We start from the raw sequence: 19,381 nt of genomic DNA, 5'->3' as shown, positions 1-19,381 counted from the left end.
AGATCAGCCAAGGAGGGCAGTTGCACAGAATAAAATTTGAAAATAAATGCTGCAAAATCAGCCATAAAGTCCTAAGAAAGCATTGTCATCTTATTTTTATTTCCTGAGGGGGTGTCTTACATCAGAATTTCTCAAAATAAGAATTAAATTAATCCCCTCCCCCATTTTAATATAAAGCTCGTACTCAAAGACCTTTTCTAGATGACATTGTGCTGATGGGCACAGCTTTGTCCTGTCAGTGGCAAGGTGGGGAGGAGGAGGAAACGCCTTCGTTCCCTGGTCTGAGTCCTCCCGGGCTGAATTTCGGAAGTATCTTCTGAAAAAACAGTCCTACAGAACATTCTCCCCTCTTTTTACATAGGCCCAGAAGGTGCTGTGACTTCTCCAAGGTCACTCAGCAGCCCAAGCGTAAGCTATGGAAACAGAGGAGGAAAAAGTCTTCTCTACCTAGAAAGGATGTTCGACTTGAGGAAAGGAAAAAACTGAACCCTGGGGCAAAGAAGATTGGGAAGCGCAGAGAAAAGGAAACAAACAAACAAACGAACACCAAACACCAAACACGGAGAAGCGCTGGGCCGAGCGGGATTCGGCTCCAGGAAGACCGAAGTCCTGGACGCTGGGGTGGTTCCGAGGCCTGGCAGGCCGCTCCGCCCCAACTAGCTGGTGCGCCCCTAGCCCAGCACTGGGCGGTTCTGCCGGGACCGAGGGTTAGAGTTCCTTCTTGCCTCGTAATTTGGGAGGGGAAGAAAGAAGGCGGGAACTCCAGGCCCGCACCTCCCTTCACCCCGCAGGTCAGCGGCCCATCCACAGCGCTCTGGGGTCGGCAGTCGCCCCCGCCCTTCCACCTTTGCGCAAGCCAGGAGGGCTCGGCCTGTAGGACTCCAGCTCCCCCTGTCTGAAGGGAGGGAAGAAGAGAATTTGAGTTAATTAGGGAGAAAACCCATCGGTAAAAGGTGCCTGCTGCAGGGGTGGGGGCAGCGGAGGGCGCGGTGGGGACTCTCCTCCCCGCCCTCCCCCGCGGCGCCCCACTTGCAAGCGCTTAGGAGAGCTCGCGACGCGAAACAAGTCCCGGCCGGGCGGCCTGGAAGCCCCAGCCTGGGATCTCTGGGAAACCGAGAGCAAGTTTACTGCGTTCTAGTTAGGCCACAGCCCTGGCGAGTCTTAAAAGGAGGGTCGTGAGGACTCTGGAGATCTGGCTGGGTGGCGGACAGACCCAAGTGTCACCAACCCGGTCCTGTTTGCCTGGCCGTCAATGCGCGGCAAGTTCTCTCGGCCATCCCGGCCCTGGCCTCTCCCTCTTCCGCGGATTCGGGCATTTGGAATGCTCCTTCCTGGGATGGATCTGGCAACAGGGGCTGCAGTGCACGCCTTATTGAAGAGGGGAGCTTTGCTTCTTTTCCTCACTCCATCCCTTCCACTCTCTCCTCTCGACAAATGGTAAGCGCGACTCAGTTCTCTCCCAGAGGTCGACAACACATTTTGCCCGTTACCCTGTTCTGTAGGGGGCGTGTATGCCTGGTATCGCAGGGAGCTTTGCTGTCAGTGCCGGAGCAACCCCCAAAGCTTGATGTTGTCTTTGCTCTCAAACTCCAACTGGGAGGCAGCGCCTCCTCCGGGAAGCCCTAGGGAACTTCCCAGCTCCGGTTTGTTGAGCCTCGTTGGAGCCCACTGTGCCAACGAATGAAGCGTTGTCACTGATGCCCTGTGAGTTTCTTACTGTCTAACATTGCTGAGCACAAAAGAGACAACTAAAATTATTTGTCTAGCGAATGACAAGAGAGGACCATGGGGATGAGGATGAGGAAGGCTGTTAATTGATAAATCAAGTCTTTCTCAAGAGTTTGGGGACCGTTTTTCTTCCCATTCCTTTTCTTCAGTCCCCTTCTTTATGATAATGCTTTTATAAGCACCATGTTAACATTTTAAATGAAGGAATTTTAAAAACATTTATTAGAGATCTAAGAGGTATAAGACATGTCACGTTCATAGTGTGATTAGATTTTCTGGAATGTTTTCTCTGCCTTCTCCTACCTGGAATACATACCATGAGAAGTCCCACCTTCCTAATGAGGAAACCCCCTCTACGGTACTTCAGTTTTTAGCCAGCTTCTGCTTTAATTATTCCAGTAGAGGAGGAATCAAATCTTGCCAAACGTTAGGGGCATCTTTATTTGTTACACTGTCTTTCTTTTATAGAACCCTTTTATTTCTTTAGTAAAATACAGAGGATTGGAGAGTCATTTGCTTAGATTTTAATATTAAAGATGACCTTATAAGATGATCATATTATCATGTGTTGGGTTTCTTTATCTAGAAACAACAAAGAATTCACTGTGGTTTGGCTTTTACATTAAAACTATTGTTTGTGGGAGGAAGTGAGCAAAAGCTAAAGCTTTGAGACAGCATCAGGGTTCTATCTTCAGTATACATGTTTCAGGGCTGTCCAGGGGCCTTGTTCTCAGACCCACTTGGAGAGCCCTAGCTACCACCTCCCCTAGGATTGAATTCAGGCAATACTGGCAGTAAAAGTCTTGTGGGATGGTTGGTTGTTAGAATTTCATGTTCTTTATTTTAACCATAAAAAAGTATTTTTTAATGTTTATTTATTTTTGAGAAAGGGAGAGAGAGTATGGGGGAAGGGGCAGAGATAGAGGGAGAGAGAGAATCCCAAGCAGGATCCAAGCTGTCAGCACACAGATGGACTTGGGGCTCGATCTCACCAAACATGAGATCATGACCTGAGCCGAAGTCCAGTGCTTAACTGAGCCACCCAGGTGCCCCCCTCAAAAGCATTTTTAAAAAGCTAAATCGTTTAATTTATTTTTCATTACTGTAACCATTGGCATAATAGTCACCTCTTACCTGCAGTCATCCCAACCATATGAAACTAGATGTCTTCTCTGAAAAATATTCATGTGGATTCTACTGTTTAATATAAACAAAAAAGAAATCACAGATTATTTGGCTATTGCCCTCCAACTAGGATCAAGATAACATGCTTTTTAGCCTTATACACTTAATACAACTTTTTTTTTTTTTACAAATTTATATCTAGTTTATGTGGTCTCTCTTGATTTAGTCTTTATAGAGCCCAGTTAGCCTCTTCCTCTGCCATTGTTACAGATTATACCAGTAAGCCATCTCTCAAATTCTACCATCTTGCAAATGTAAATGTTGGTTACAAGAGCAAGGTGGTACCAAGATCAGCACAAATTAATCACAACCACTATGAAACATCTTCTTTATTGATGGTACTTCAACAGTATCACCTTTCCACATACATCAGGAATTATGACTTTATGATAAAGTTGCTCTTGTTGCTGGAGGGAATCGAGTGCAAGTATTAATAGATTGGATTTAAAGACAAGACTAATTCTTAGTCCTAGTCTTGACATTGAACTTGGAAGTATTTGGTGGACTCTGTATTTGCCCACGTAAAGATTACTATTGAAAATTTAGCTGAGAGAAAGAGAAGAATTATAGTATTATAACTATCATTTCAGATTTTTAGCCAACAGATCTTTTTGAGTAACTGTTTAAAAATTTAGAGATTTTTTTAAAACTTAATTTCACTATTGTCTTAAGATATCTACTTTTCCAAGACATCTGTCATTCAAACCTCCAGCAGTTTGATGACTCCTTTACTCTGATATTGATAGCGTATATTGTAGTTTAGGGTAGGGGACTGAATCACCCCCTCTCTACCACCATCATCCATGAGGCCCCATTAATAAATTGAAGCTCCCCCTTACAGGATACTGTGAGTGAATCCACCCTCCACTTTGGGAGCCATCATTTCATTCTAGTACAGTATATTCAATATACATACGTAATGGGTTACATGTTTTGCTTTTAAATATTCTTACATAATTGAGATGAAGTGTGAGGAAAAACTTCATTAAATTTTGAGAGCTAAAAACTTACTGTGTAAGAGATAGCTATACTGTATTTTCAAAATTGATTCCCTTGCTAAGGAGGGTTTATTATTTGAAGTGCAGAATGATATTCTGGAAGGAGTATGGGCTTTGGATGTGATAGTTCTAGGGTCAGATTCTGGCTCTGCCAATTCCTAAATATAATTTTCATAAGTTATTTAGTCTCTCTGAATCTCAGTTTTCTGATCTATAAAATGGGGATCATACTGTGAAGATTTACTATGACAATGTATTTGGAGTGCTCAGAAATGGTGGTTATTGCTCTTCCCCTAAGTGGCCTGAGATGATCTCTGAAAATGGTTTGCTCTTCACTTGACCCAGAAAACCCTATGAAATCATGCAAATCAAGAGGCTCAAGGGGCGCCTGGGTGGATCAGTCAGTTAAGCATCCGACTTTGGCTCAGGTCATGATCTCACAGTTCGTGGGTTTGAGCCCCACGTTGGGCTCTGTGCTGACAGCTCAGAGCCTGGAGCCTGCTTTGGATTCTATGTCTCCGGCTCCCTTTCTACCCCTCCCCCACCTCTCTCTTTCTCACTCTCAAAAATAAATAAACATTAAAAAAATAATAATAAAAAAAAAGAGGTTCAAATCTTAACATTCACTTTTAGGAACACATGTGAAACTGTCCATGCCATCAAGAGTATGCATATCCAAAAAGCCACCAAGAATATGAAAGATGTCACTTTTCAGAAGCAATGTATGCCATTCTGTGGCTATAATGGTGGAGTTGGGAGGTGTGCCCAGGCCAAACAGTGGGGCTGGACACAGGCTCAGTGGCCCAAAAAGAGTGCTGAATTTTTACTGCACATGCTTAAAAATGCAGAGAGTAATGATGAACTTCAGGGTTTAGATGTAGATTCTCTCGTCATTGAGCACATCCAGGTGAACAAAGCCCTCAAGATGTGGCATAGAACTTCTAAGGCTCATGGTAGGATTAACCCATATGGGAGCTCTCCCTGCCACATTGAGATGATCCTTACTGAAAAAGAGCAGATTGTTCCTAAACCAGAAGAGGAGGTTGCACAGAAGAAAAAGATATCCCAGAAGAAACTGAAGAAACAAAAACTTATGGCCCAAGAGTAAATTCTGTATAAAATAAATGCAAATAAAAGTAAAAGAAATGATGGTTATTATTACTTTACAGTTTTGCTGATTTTATAGCGGTCATATTTTCATGAGGCTACCTTTGTTTTTTTCTTTGATATCATACACCAATAGTTGTCACATCTCATATTTAAAAATGAAGTTGCTGATACCACCGTCCCTTCCATCTGTTTGAGCGAGGTATCATTTTTGTGTTCTCACAACTTAACAAATGTGAAACAATTTACTCTGTAGTGCCACTTGGTAAATCACTTTTTCACTTTCAGGGTATTTTTCAGTCTTGTGGATGAGAGGTCTTGACAATAGTCATTAAAGATGTGATAGCACTTTCACAAGAACAAGGACATGTGCCTTATGTCTTTGCTGAGCTCTGGTCTAGGTAGACTAATTTTAACATTTTTCTACATCTGCACTAAGATTTCACTGGGAGAAGTCACTGCCTAGATGGGATCTGATCAGGCAAATGCCTAATTTTGAGCTTGTAAAGATCTCCTCAGTTGTACTATCTGGCTAATGGGAGGATGTGATATCGTATAGTTAAAGGAAGATGTGATAGAAATCAGATTGATTAGGGTTTGCTGCCTCATGATTTTGACTAAATCACTTGAAACCTCAAATCATGATGATTTAGTTGAGACTTATGTCTATTTAGCTTATTCAAATTAAAGCAAACATTACTTAAAAAGTATGAGAAAGGAAGAGTGGAAAACCATTTAAATGTGAAGCTGCCATTAATTCTATTCAATGGGCATGGGACACAGGGGTATATGTAAGGGTGCCATGAAGTTGCTGTTTCCACAGTTAGGTTCAGTTCCCTTATGTATCTTATAATGTGAGCATCTTGTACAGAAAATGGGATGAGATCTCAGTGTTTAAATATACTGCTCTTATCTTTTTGTACAACATGGCCCCTAAATGCAAGCTAGTTATTATACGTAGAATTAAACCAAAGACACATCAGACAATGGAGGAGAAAACTATTAGATTAATGGAGAGACTATATGCTTGTCTATTATAAGGGCAACTTTTAAGGGATTTTGTGACTAATTTTTTATTATATTTGATTTTTTACCTTACATGTTACTTTGTAATCTAACTCCTGCACAAAATGCAATTTCCATTATAATATCTGCCTTACCAGGGTTGTTCTGGGAATCAAATGAGATAATATATGTTAAAGTGCTCTGCAAAATTCACGGTGCTATAAAATATAAAATGTGTACTCTGGACAAGACTTGGTCAGCCATTTAAGTGTTTTACTCTGTGTTTTCACACAGAAAGTGAATTGTAGCTGTGTACAGAACAACAATCACAATAATAATAATAATAATAATAATAATAAAAATAGAAGCTAAGAAGATTGATTAATCGCCTACTTAGAACAAACCAGGAAATGTGTTTAGTGCTTTAAGTGGATTATCTCAACTAGATACTGCTTTGGGAAAAGTTCTTCTACTTAGTTTTCTATACTCCAGGCTCTTCTAAGGGTACCTCAGTTTCAAATATTATATGCACTTTCTGGGAAGACTCCACATTACTTGTGTGGGTGTGTAGCCAGTATGTTTTCTTCTTATACAGATGAATTTAATAACTAAGAAGTGCTGGGTGAGAAGATACTTATTTCCTACTATTTCCATGGGGAGGAATTTTCATCGGAGGACACATGAACCTGTACCTCTTATTCTTTCCTCTCTGAGGGAGGAAGGAGGACTTAACTGATTAATCGGTATTTTTTAATACAAATTATATATTTGTATACAAATAAATATACAAAATATACAAAAAATATATATTATTTATATATATATATTGTATTTTTTAATACAAATTATATATTTGTATACAAATAAATATACAAAATATACAAAAAATATATATTATTTTTGAGAAGGGGGAGGGGCAAAGAGAGGGAGAGAGAGCAAAGGAGACCGAGACCCCAAAGCAGGCTCTGTGCTGTCAGCACAGAGCCCTGTGCGGGGCTCAAACTCACGAACTGTGAGATCATGACCTGAGCCAAAATCAAGAGTCTGATGCTTAACTGAGTGAGTCACCTAGGTGCCCCTGATTACTCAGTTTAGAAGAAGGAAATGAGCATTTGTGGATCAGCCACTCCTACACATTTTGGATTTGCCTGCTCTCAGAAAGGATGCATTATGGTTTTCAGCCTCTGTCATGCCATGACCTTAGCAAAACGTGATCTTACTTGTAGTTGAGATCTACAGGTGTTTTGTGCTCCCAGTGACTAGGTAGGTAAATCTAACTAATTCAGCCACTATTAGCCAGTTCATTTGGTTGCACATCACTTAATGTAGATTTCGTTAGAAGTAAAAATAACATTTGTTATCTGTGACTCCTGTGTCTACTTCTCAACTGGTTCTAAAAGTAGGTGGGAAAGAGAAAAATTATGAAGCAGTTCTGCTTAAAATCCTAACAAAAGACAGTGTAAGGGAGTGGTTAAGAGCACAGGGATGGAAATGAATTTGCCTAATTTCAAATTTGGGCTCCATCACTTTTCAGCTGTGTTATTTTATGCAAGTTATTTAAACTCTCTGTGCCTTAGTTATCTTATCTGTAAAGTGGGAATAATAATAGAACCTACTCTCATAGTGAGAGGATTAAATGAATTAATACATGTAAAATGCTTAGAATAGTCCTGAGTGTATCAGCATTCAATAGATGTTAGCTTTTCTTATTATTAAATTAACATTGATAGCCCAAGGATACAATCTAAATATTTGCACATAATTTGCATTCAGCTTCTAACTTCCCTCCTTAAAAAATGTTGATTCATGGGGCACGTGGGTTAAGCACTGGACTCTGGATTTCTGCTCAGGTCATGATCTCATGGTTTGTGAGTTTGAGCCCCATGTCTGACTCTGCACTGATAGCAAGGATCCTGCTTGGGGTTCTCTCTCTCTGGCCCTTACCTGCTCATACTCACATTCTCCCACTCTTTCAAAATAAATAAATAAACTTAAAAAAAATGTTGATTCCTTTTTTTTTTAATTAAAAAAAATTTTTTTTTCAACGTTTATTTATTTTTGGGACAGAGAGAGACAGAGCATGAACGGGGGAGGGGCAGAGAGAGAGGGAGACACAGAATCGGAAGCAGGCTCCAGGCTCCGAGCCATCAGCCCAGAGCCTGACGACGCGGGGCTCGAACTCACGGACCGCGAGATCGTGACCTGGCTGAAGTCGGACGCTCAACCGACTGCGCCACCCAGGCGCCCCAAATGTTGATTCCTTAATTATCAGCACTGGGGCCTTTTACTGATTCATTCTCCGTGTTCAGTATGGTATATTTAGTCCTTTTCTTCTCCTTTTCTTTACTTGCCACAATCCATAGAAATGGGACTCACAGTGACATACCTTTTAAATTTCTGTGAGGTCTTCAGACGAATCCACTGTGCTTGCTCTTATTTCAGAGCCCCATAGCAATTTGCCTATCCTATACAATTTAGCTATTAAATGTGTGTTATCATATGGGATGCAAAATAGGACAGATTTTCTTTTAAAGAAAACTACCTCAGTGTCTCTTCTTAAGGTGCAAATATGTTGCAGTAATATTTGGGGAAGTATGTTCAACATTTTATCATGGAGAATTTCAAACATACAGAAAAGTTGAAAGAATTTTTTTTAAGATTTTCTAAATTTTTTTAGTAATCTCTATATCCAACATGGGGCTTGAACACACAACCCTAAGATCACATGCTCCACCAGTTGAGCCAGCCAAGTGCTCTACAAAGTTAAAAGAATTTTGCAACAAGCACCACTATTCTACTATTCTACCATTAACATTTTAATACACTTGTTCTATCACAGAGTTTCCAGCATTCATCCTTTGATCTATTCATCATCTCATTTTAGTTTTTTGGTGCCTTTCAAAGTAGAATGTTGCAGCACTATTTTAAAATGTTAACCTTTGGGAGGGAAGGGAGAGTGGGTGATGGGCATTTGAGGAGGGCACCTGTTGGGATGAGCACTGGGTGTTGTATGGAAACCAATTTGACAATAAATTTCATATTAAAAAAATAAAATAAAAAGTAAAATGCTAAACTTTACCGCCTACAACTCCTCTATTTCCTATCTGAGGCAGAAGCAGTGTGGCAGAGTGCAGGGCTTTGGAGCCTGGCAGCCTGGGCTTGTAATCTAGCTTTGCCACTTACTAGCTATGTGACCCATATAACATTACTGTTACTTAGTGTCTTTGCCTGCAAAAGAGGATAATAGTAGTACCTACCTCATGAGGTTGTGAAAGTGCATGTAAAATGCTTATTAATAGTGCTTGACCAGCAAAACACTTGTAGAGTACTAACTTATATTGGGCAATTTATACATATTAACATATTTAATTCTCACCAAAACTCTGTGAGATAGTACCATTATTATAAAATATAATGTGTATTAGCTATTATTATTTTTTATAGCAGAAATACATAGAGAAAAAGTCTCTCCTTAGTTTTTTTTTTTTAAGATTTTATTTTTAAGGGCACCTTGGCTCAGTTGGTTAATCATCTGACTTCAGCTCAGGTCATGATCTCAGGGTTCCTGAATTCGAATCCCACACCAGGTGAGCTTGAGCCCCACCTCAGGTGAGTTCATGGCCCACTTTGGGTAAACATGAGCCCTGCCTTGGGTGAGCCCCCCTTCTCTCTGTCTCCCCCTCTCTCTCTGCCCTTTCTTCACTTGCACCCTCCCTCTCTCTAAAAAAAAAGACAAAAAAAGAAAAGAAAATATTTTATTGTTAAATAATGTCTACACCCAAGGTGAGGCTCAAACTCACAACCTCAAGATCAAGAGTCAGACATTCTACCCACTTTGCCCTCTGTTTAGTTCTTGTGTTTTAAATATATATACATTATTTAAATATATATATTTAAATAATATATATATAAATAATATATACTTATTGAGAAAGACAGCATGAGTTGGGGGTAGGGGGAAGAGGGAGAGAGAGAGAATCTTAAGCAGGCTCCACACTCATCACAGAACCTGAAGCGGGGCTCGATCATGTGACCCTGGGATTGGGACCTGAGCCAAAATCAAAAGTAGGACACTCAACCAATTGAGCCACCCAGGCACCCCAAGTCCTTAAGTTTTAAAACAGACATTTTGGAGTTCATGGCAAAAATAATGCCATGGGTTCTGCATTGGCCCAGAGCAGGAGTGTAACATCCTCAGCCCTGCATCCCTATGTCTTGTGTGTTTCTGAACTTACATTCTTAACCAGTGGGGCTAGAAGGGGACTCTGCCATCTTCTGGTGGATGTGTGCGGGATCCCTCTGTCCACACCTCCTGGAGGAAGCGCTGTTGCCATCTGGCTGTGTGTGAGTCACATTCGGGTGGGTCCACATCAGGCATAGGTGGGAGCTTGGAACTTTCTGTTGTTTATTCAGTGCCATGGATTTCAAATGGACTTCTTCTTGCCGTGAGCATCCAGAGTCCCATGAAGGGTCTGTGACCAAGAAACACTGGAAGCATCACCCCAGAATTATGGTGAGCCTTATTCCCTGTCACCTCCAAGTGGAAGATAAGTTTCAGAACAAGCAAAGAGCTCTATTTTTAGAAGAAATGTGTTAAACTCAGAAATGATGAAATCAAAACTTTTATTCTTTTTCTTTATTTTTTTAATGTTTTTATTTATTTTTGAAGGAGAGAGAGACAGAGCATGAGCAAGGGAAGGGCAGAGAGAGAGAGAGAGGCAGACACAGAATTCGAAGCAGGCTCCAGGCTCTGAGCTGTCAGCACAGAGCCCAATGCAGGACTTGAACTCACAGATCGTGACCCGAGCAGAAGTCAGATGCTCAACCAGCTGAGCCACCCAGGTGCCCCAAAACAAAACTTATATTAAAAGGCAAAGATGCTAAGAAAAAAAAATAATGCCATGATAAGGAAGCTTTGTGAAAGAGACTGGGCTCTTTTCCTGTTGAAAGCCTATGTACTCAGGGAAAAAGTTTAGTCACTGACAATTCATTTTGGAACAACAGATAAAAGAGTCTCACCTGACCAAACTATGTAACGTTTCCTAGCCTTGGGGAGAAGAGAGAAGAAACAACTAGGGTGAAGCTTATTAGGATATTTGGAGACCTGTACCAAGCCAGGCTAATTTCTAGAGTTGGGAAAAATATAGCCCTCTGGATATGGATTTGTGGATTTGACAGCAGGGAAGAATTGTGTTTCCTATGAATAAGTTTTGGACTCTTGTGATGCAATTTTTTACTTATTCATTGATTTTATTATTTTATTTTATTTTACTTTGTTTGGTGAGAACACTTAAGATTTACTCTTTCAGCAAGTTTGTAGTATACAATACAGTATTAACTATAATCACCATACTGTAGGTTAGATCCCCAGCATGTATTCATCTTATAACTGGAAGTTTGTATCCTTTACCAACATTTCTCCATTTCCTCCCACTCTCCTCCAGTCTGGCAATCATTTTACTCTCTGCTTCTATTATTATTTTGAGTTTTTTAGATTCCACATATATACAGAATCATACAATACTTCTCTTTCTATCTGTGGTTCATTTCACTTAGCATAATGTCCTTTAGTATGATACCATGATTTATAATAAGAAATATATGTTTTGGCCTTTTCTTTTTGTATCCCATCCCTCTCTCCATTCCCAACTAGAACATCATCTACTGCCTCAGGAAAAGGAAACCATAAGAAACAAAGTAAGTTGAATTTTTGGCTTTTGAACACCAAAAACCAAAGACATGACAAAAATAAGTAAGTAAGTAAGTAAGTAAGTAAATAAATAAATAAATAAATAAATAAATAAATAAATAACATGCTTGGATGAGTACAGTTATTTCTGGTTCCAGAGAAGATACAAATTTTATGGACTGGAAGAGAGGGATAGTCCCAGACAAACTGGGACAGTTGATAACCCTAGTTTAGCAGGGAGGTTGTTTTGTTTCCAAGTATACTTGGTATTTAGAAAATAAATTGTGTTGTTAGGATATATTAAGGACCTCTAATTCATTATTCTAATAAAGGCAAGTGGCAATATTTCAGTGTTCCCATTATACAGAATATAAGTAGGTAGCTGGAATTCTCCAAAGTTTTAGGAAGGATGCTTTCCTCATGCATTACTGACTTGAGTTGGCGATAATGTTCAATTGCTTCCATTTTTTTAAAGTTTATTTATTTATTTTGAGAGATAGGGAGGGGTGGGGGTGGGGAGAATCCCAAGTGGGTTCCATGACATCAGCACAGAGCCTGACATGGGCCTCAAACCCATGAACTGGGAGATCATGACCTGAGCTGGAATCAAAAGTCAGATGCTTAACCAACTGAGCCACCCAGGTGCCCCATGCTTCCATCCTTTTAAAGTTTTAATTTATTTATTCATTTGAGTAATCTCTACACCCAATGTGGGGCTTGAACTCATGACCCCGAGATCAAGAGCTGTATGCTCTTCCAACTGAGCCAGCCAGTGCCCCAAATTGCTTCTATTTTTGTATTAAAAATTTTTTTAAGTTTATTTATTTTGAGAGAGACAGAGATAGTGTGAGCAGGGGAGGGGCAGAGAGAGAGGCAGAGAGAATCCTAAGCAACCTCCAAGCTATCAGTGCAGAGCCACATGTGGGGCTTGATCTCACGAAACTGTGAGATCATGACCTGAGCTGAAGCCAAGAGTCAGATGCTCAAGCAACTGAGCCACCCAGGCACCCCTATTTTTTTCATTTTAATTTAAAATAATTATTGTAAGCAGTTTACATGAATAAGCTATATAAATATATATATTATTTTCCAATTTTATTTGTTTTATATAACCCTGTTTATTTGCCGCAGGAAATTGGAAATAACTATAATAAGTATAAGCAATATGGAGGTGAGGTTAAGAGCATGGTCTCTAGAGCCAGACCATCTGGGTTCAAATCATAGCCTTGCCTCTTACTAGTTGTGTGATATTGGATAGGTTCCATTTATTTATCTACAAAATGGGAATTAAAATAGTATCTATCTATTAAGGGGGTGTGAGGATGAAATGAGTTAATACACATAAGGTGCTTATAATGGTGCCTGGCATTCGTAGTAGGCACTCAAGAATTATTAGGTGATTTGCAAGTTCTTTTGCTGTACTAATGAAAACTTGAGTTTATCCATAGTTCATTATTTTCATAATTAAATATTCAAAAAGAGTTGGGGGGATAGGTTAAAATGTTTTCTCAGGGCACCTGGGTGGCTCAGTTGGTTAAGCATCCTACTTATGCTCAGGCCATGATTTCGTGGTTTGTAAGTTCAAGCCCCACATCAGGCTCTGTGCTGACAGCTCAGAGCCTGGAGCCTGCTTCGGATTCTCTGTTTCCCCCTCTCTCTGCCCCTCTCATGCTCATGCTCTTTCTCTGTCTCTCAATAATAAATAAACGTTAAAAAAATTTTTTTAATGTTTTCTGAAATGACACATTGTTTTCCTCTCCCCACCCCCCACCCCCATTCATATGTTGAAGTCCTAAGCCACAATGTGACTATATTTGGACATAGAGCCTTTATTTATTTATTTGTTTATTTATTTATTAATACGAAATTTATTGTCAAATTGGTTTCCATACAACACCCAGTGCTTATCCCAACAGGTGCCCTCCTCAATGCCCATCACCCACCCTTCCCTCCCTCCCATCCCCCATCAACCCTCAGTTTGTTCTCAGTTTTTAAGAGTCTCTTATGGTTTGCCTCCCTCCCTCTCTAACTTTTTTTTTTCTTTTCCTTTCCCACCCCCATGGTCTTCTGTTGAGTTTCTCAGGGTCCACATAAGAGTGAAAACATATGGTATCTGTCTTTCTCTGTATGACTTATTTCACTTAGCATCACACTCTCCAGTTCCATCCACATTGCTACAAAAGGCCATATTTCATTCTTTCTCATAGCCAAGTAATATTCCATCGTATATATAAACCACAACTTCTTTATCTATTCATCAGTTGGTGGACATTTAGGCTCTTTCCATAATTTGGCTATTGTTGAAAGTGCTGCTATAAACATTGGGGTACAAGTGCCCCTATGCATCAGCACTCCTGTATCCCTTGGGTAAATTCCTAGCAGTGCTATTTCTGGGTCATAGGGTAGATCTATTTTTAATTTTTTGAGGAAACTCCACACTGTTTTCCAGAGTGGGTGCATCAGTTTGCATTCCCACCAATATTGCAAGAGGGTTCCTGTTTCTCCACATCCTCTCCAGCATCTATATTCTCCTGATTTGTTCATTTTAGCCACTCTGACTGGCATGAGGTGATATCTCAGTGTGGTTTTGATTTGTATTTCCCTGATGAGGAGTGACGTTGAGCATCTTTTCATGTGCCTGTTGGCCATCTGGATGTCTTTGGACATAGAGTCTTTAGGAGATAAAGTTAAATGAGAAGATAAGGGTTGGGCACTAATCAAATAGGACTGGTGACCTTGTAAGAAGAGAAGAGATTCACTCTGTGTCTCCTACACACACACACACACACACACACACACACACACACACACACACACACCTGAAGTAAGGTTATTTGAGGAGACAGAAGGTAGCCATCTATGAGCCAGGAAGAAAGTTCTCACCAGGAATCTCCCCTGCCAGACCTTGATCTGGGACTTCTAGCCTCCAGTGTTGTGAGAAAACAAATTTATGTCGTTTAAGCTGCCCAGCCCATGATATTTTGTTATAGCAACTCAAGCACGCTAAGACAGATTGTTAATTAATGAGCACTGAAGACTGAGGAAAACCCTTAGAGTTGCATTTATTTGCAAAGACTGGGTAACATCACCTCAGTTTTCTTACCCCAGCCTGCCCTACACAAAAGTGCCTGATGACTGAGCAGAATGATGAAGTAGAAGGAAGACCACTTCATTGGCACAACCCTGCCCCTCATCAACTGAGTGATTTAACCAAGTCTTTTAACCTCTTCATGACTCAGTTTTTTCCTCAGCATAAAACAAAGTGTCAGATATACACATATATAGATAAATATATATTTATATTTTCATATAATTAGGTTGAACTACATGTTTGAATCAATGACACGTTTGAATCAATGAGATGAAGGGGGAGCAAGAATGAGTAGAGACTAAGAACATAGAAGACCAAGTTGTTAGAGCCAGAAGCAACTGCCATGAGAATAAGTCCTTAGGTCTTTCCAGAGATGTTGGGAAAGGCACTGGAGGTGAAGCAGAAGTTTGAGTTAATTTTTCTAGGTCTTAATAGGCAAGGAGAACTTGGCTGCCATCTGGGTTATGAAGAGGTTTTAACTAGATGCTCTCTAAATCATCTTCTGGGGTGCCTGGGTGGCTCAGTCAGTTAAGCATCTGACTTTGGCTCAGGTAATGACCTCATGGTTTGTGAGTTCAAGACCCATATTGGGCTCTCTGCGGTCAGCAAAAGAGCCCCTTTGGATCTTCTGTCCCTTACCCCCCCCTCCCGCGCCTCCCCCACTTGTTCTCTCTCTCTCTCTCTCTCTCAATAAATACATAAATAAACTTTATTTAGTTTTTAAATTTTTTTTAATGTTTATTTATTTTTGAGAGAGACGGAGTGTGAGCAGGGGTGGGAGGGGGGTGGGCAGAGAGAGATGGAGACACAGAATCTAAAGCAGGTTCCAGGCTCTGAGCTGTCAGCACAGAGTCCGACGCGGGGCTTGAACCTACGAACTCTGAGCTGAAGTCAGACGCTCAACCGACTGAGCCACCCAGGCACTCCAAAATTAATAAACTTAAAATCAATCAATCAATCAATCATCTTACAGCTCTTGTGTCCTATAGCTTAATGATTGTAGGGGCTGAGGAAAGGAGCAAAGAGGGAAGATGAGGACTCATTTAATGCTAAAAATGAAATAAAATATTAATTGGTTCCCCAATTCCCCTTCATTTCTGCAAATTATAGGAGTCTGTCTTCCTTCTTTTGCATGTATTTCACTACCTGCCCTTAATCTTCATTTTAACTTGATTAGAGTGTCTTGTCCTCAGCATTCCCTGGGATAGCCCTGGCCCCGTAGGCCACTAAGGGCAATGCTGTCGCCTCTCACTTCATCTCTCATCCATACTTGCAGGGTGTGTATTAGATTAGGGCTAGACCTCTCAGATCAACCTTAAATTCCAGCTCTGCCACTCACTACCATGAACCTTTGAACAAGTTACTTAAGCACTCTATGCTACATGTCATTTTATGTTTTAATCTGTTAGGTAGGGATAAATAAAACACACACATCACATGGTTGTTGAAAGGATTAAATGAGATAATACTGGCAAACTCCCTTCAAATTTTAAATACTGTGGGAACAGGGACAATATCTTTCTCCTTATCATGCCTAGCATTTAATAGGTGTTCAGTAAATATTTTTTGAATGAATAAAAATAACTCGGCCTGGTGTCTGGAACATAGTAGGTGCTCAAGAAAAGAACATTATACATATCACCTTCCCTAGTTGTCTTCATTTGGTTTTGCCTGTCCAGCATCTATTTGCTCATTTTCTAGTAGCAAAGCTTCAGTTTCCCTTTGTGAAAGTTCCCCTTCCTCATTCTCGGTTTTTGTGGTTCTGGTGGGGCTGACCCCATATCTCTGCTCCCCAAGTTGGTATGTGGCCCAGCCCTGGCCCAATTTAGGACAATGAGAGTCAGGCCAGGTCTTTTTCTGGACCTAACGTGAGAGAGAGAGACTCTCTTTCCATCTAGGTTGCCAAGTTGGTAAAAGGTAAGGCTAAAACAACTGGAGGCCATCTTGTTCCATTTGGGAAGAATCTGCTGAGGAATAAAGCCATGAAGAGCAGACCTGAGGGGTAAAGGGAAATTGATACCTCATGATATTCTTTAGCATCTAGATCCAGCCACAAGTAAGATAGGCACAGGTCTCTGTCTTTGAGGAGCCTGTAATAGGAAAGAAAACAGTATGATTGGAGAGGGTCAGGCTGCTGTGGAAACACTAAGGCAGGATACCTAGCGAGAACTTCAGAGCAGAAGTAGGTTGGGGGAAGACTTCTGGGTAGGCAGGGACATCTAAGGAGAGATCAGGATGATGAGTATGAGTTAGCCAGGTGAACGGGGTGATATAGGGTTGGTACACATCACAGAGGATAGAAAGGAAAAAGAGTATAAGAAGGGACAACAAACAGTATGGTGCTTTCAGGGAATTCAGTATGACCAAAGCATACAAAACACTTTCTCAAACACAATCTCATTTAATCCAACATGTTAAATCTTTCACAGTGAAAGGAATATATCAGTTAGAATGTTTTCAGTTGCAAGGAAACGGACACATGACTAATGGTGATGTAAACAATGAAGACATTGCTGGTACTGCAATTCAATAATGTCATCAAGCATCTGGGCTCTTCCCATCTTTCTGTTTCACCATCCTGGGCTTTGGGTCATCATGCCTATTACTTTTGGTAGAAAGAATAAAGCTCCCTTGAGGATGTCCATATCTGAGTACTTAGAACCTATGAATATATTAAATTCCATTGTAAAAGGGACTTTGTTGATTTAGTTAGGAATCTTGAGATGGGGAGAGTACCCTGGTTTACCCAGGTGGGACTAATGTAATCACAGATCCTTATAAGAGGGAGGGAGGCAGGAGAGTTAGAGTTAGAGAAAGAAATGTGTTGATGGAAACAGAGGTCTGAGGAACAGATTTGAAGATACTGTGCTAATCGTCTTGAAGATGGAGGAAGAACTCATGAATCAAGGATGAAGACTGGCTTTAAGAGCTGGAGAAGTTTTGACCTCCAGAACTGTAATATAATGAATATGGTTTTTAAAAAATGTTCATTTATTTATTTTTGAGAGAGAGTGTGTGTGTGCACGCATGCACACACACGCAAGTGGGGAGGGGGCAGAGAGAGAGGGAGACAGAAAATCCCAAGCAGGCTCTGAGCTGTCAGTACAGAGCCTGATCCTGGGCTCAAACTCAGAAACTGTGAGATCATGATCTAAGCTGAAATGAAGAGTTGATGCTTAACTGACTGAGCCACCCAGGTGCCTCGTGAATTTGTTTTTAAGCCATTAAGTTTGTGGTAATTAGGCAATAGAAAAATGAATACATCACTCATGGTTGTAAGATGGCTGTCAGAGCTCTAGGTATTACTTTCATGTTTAATGCAGGAAGAAAGGGTAGGAGATAAAAGGGCAGAGTATGCTGCATCTATCCCTTTTGTCAGGAAAGGAAAAACTTTCACAAGCACCCTACCTGCTGATTTCCTCTGTACACATCATTGATCAGAACTTGGACACAATGGCCAATTCTAGCTGTAAGGGGAGGGTAAGAAGGTATCTCACTTCCAGTCTCATTTGTTTTGTATATGGCTTCAGCATTTACCTGTTTGGTAACTCTCTTGTCAGGAGGGAGGCTTCTCTCAGTGAGAGGCCATGGTGAGATTGGTGATCATAGTTAGAGAGCTTGGGTAGACTCCTTGGCATAGCATAGATATCCAGGCAAAGGACATGACAATTATAGCTTTTGGTAAAAGTTCCTAAGCCCGCTTTAGTGTACCAAGAGGAACACACAGCACTGAGAACAACAAAGAGTGACTTTGGCAGGGAGACAAAAGCTAAACACAAACTAAGCTGCCTTCAGTAGGGATCACCCTATTAGCATTGACTGGACCATAGGATTCCCCTGCTAGTTCTGACTGTTGGGTAGAAGTTTGTTGGAGTGGACTCTCCACATATGTGAATGGGGGGACACCATTCTTGATCCCTGTCCCCACCTCCTATAGATACATTCACATGCATGTATAGATGTATATATACAAAGATGATCATTGTATCAATCTTTATAAGTAAAAAAGCAGAAACAGGCTAAATGACCATTTGAAGAAACCTGCTTAACAAATTTATGCTATATCCATATAATGGAATGCTCTACAGGCATTTACATGGCTGATGTAGAGTAAATTACATACTCTATTAAAGGAATCAAGCAAGACTCAGAGCAGTGGATAGAATATGCCCCTAGTGTGATGCCTGTTGTCTCTGCAGATGGGGACTGAGGTTTTGAGGGGATGGAAGACATATTTTTGCTTGTTCTGAAAAAAAAAATTTTTTTTTACCAGATGTATTATGCCAGTTATCTACTGCTATATAACAAATCACCTCAAAATATAGTGGCTAAACAGCTATTTTATTTTGTTATAATTCTCAGGGTCAGCAATTAGGGCTGGACTCAGCTGGGCAGTTCTCCTGGTATTCTCTTGGTCATGTGGTTGCAGCCCTCTGGTGCCTGGATGAGAGCTGGATGATTTAAGATAAACTCACTTAAGCGTCTGGCAACTAATTCTGGCTGTCTTCAGAAACATCTGTCTCCATCAGGTTAGCCTCTGCTTCTTGACACAATGCCTCAAAGAGAGCAGGAGCTGAA

The 19,381-nt window shown here is 40.6% G+C and overlaps 1 pseudogene; it reads left to right on the top strand.

The window, feature by feature from the left end:
* Positions 1–4,231: 4,231 nt before the first annotated feature.
* LOC125172686 (60S ribosomal protein L17-like) lies at positions 4,232–6,003 on the top strand (annotated as a pseudogene).
* Positions 6,004–19,381: the final 13,378 nt, after the last annotated feature.

The sequence above is a fragment of the Prionailurus viverrinus genome, chromosome C1 (assembly GCF_022837055.1).
Source record: "Prionailurus viverrinus isolate Anna chromosome C1, UM_Priviv_1.0, whole genome shotgun sequence".
NCBI classification, from domain to species: Eukaryota; Metazoa; Chordata; class Mammalia; order Carnivora; family Felidae; genus Prionailurus; species Prionailurus viverrinus.
This window is presented reverse-complemented; position numbering and strand designations above follow the sequence as displayed.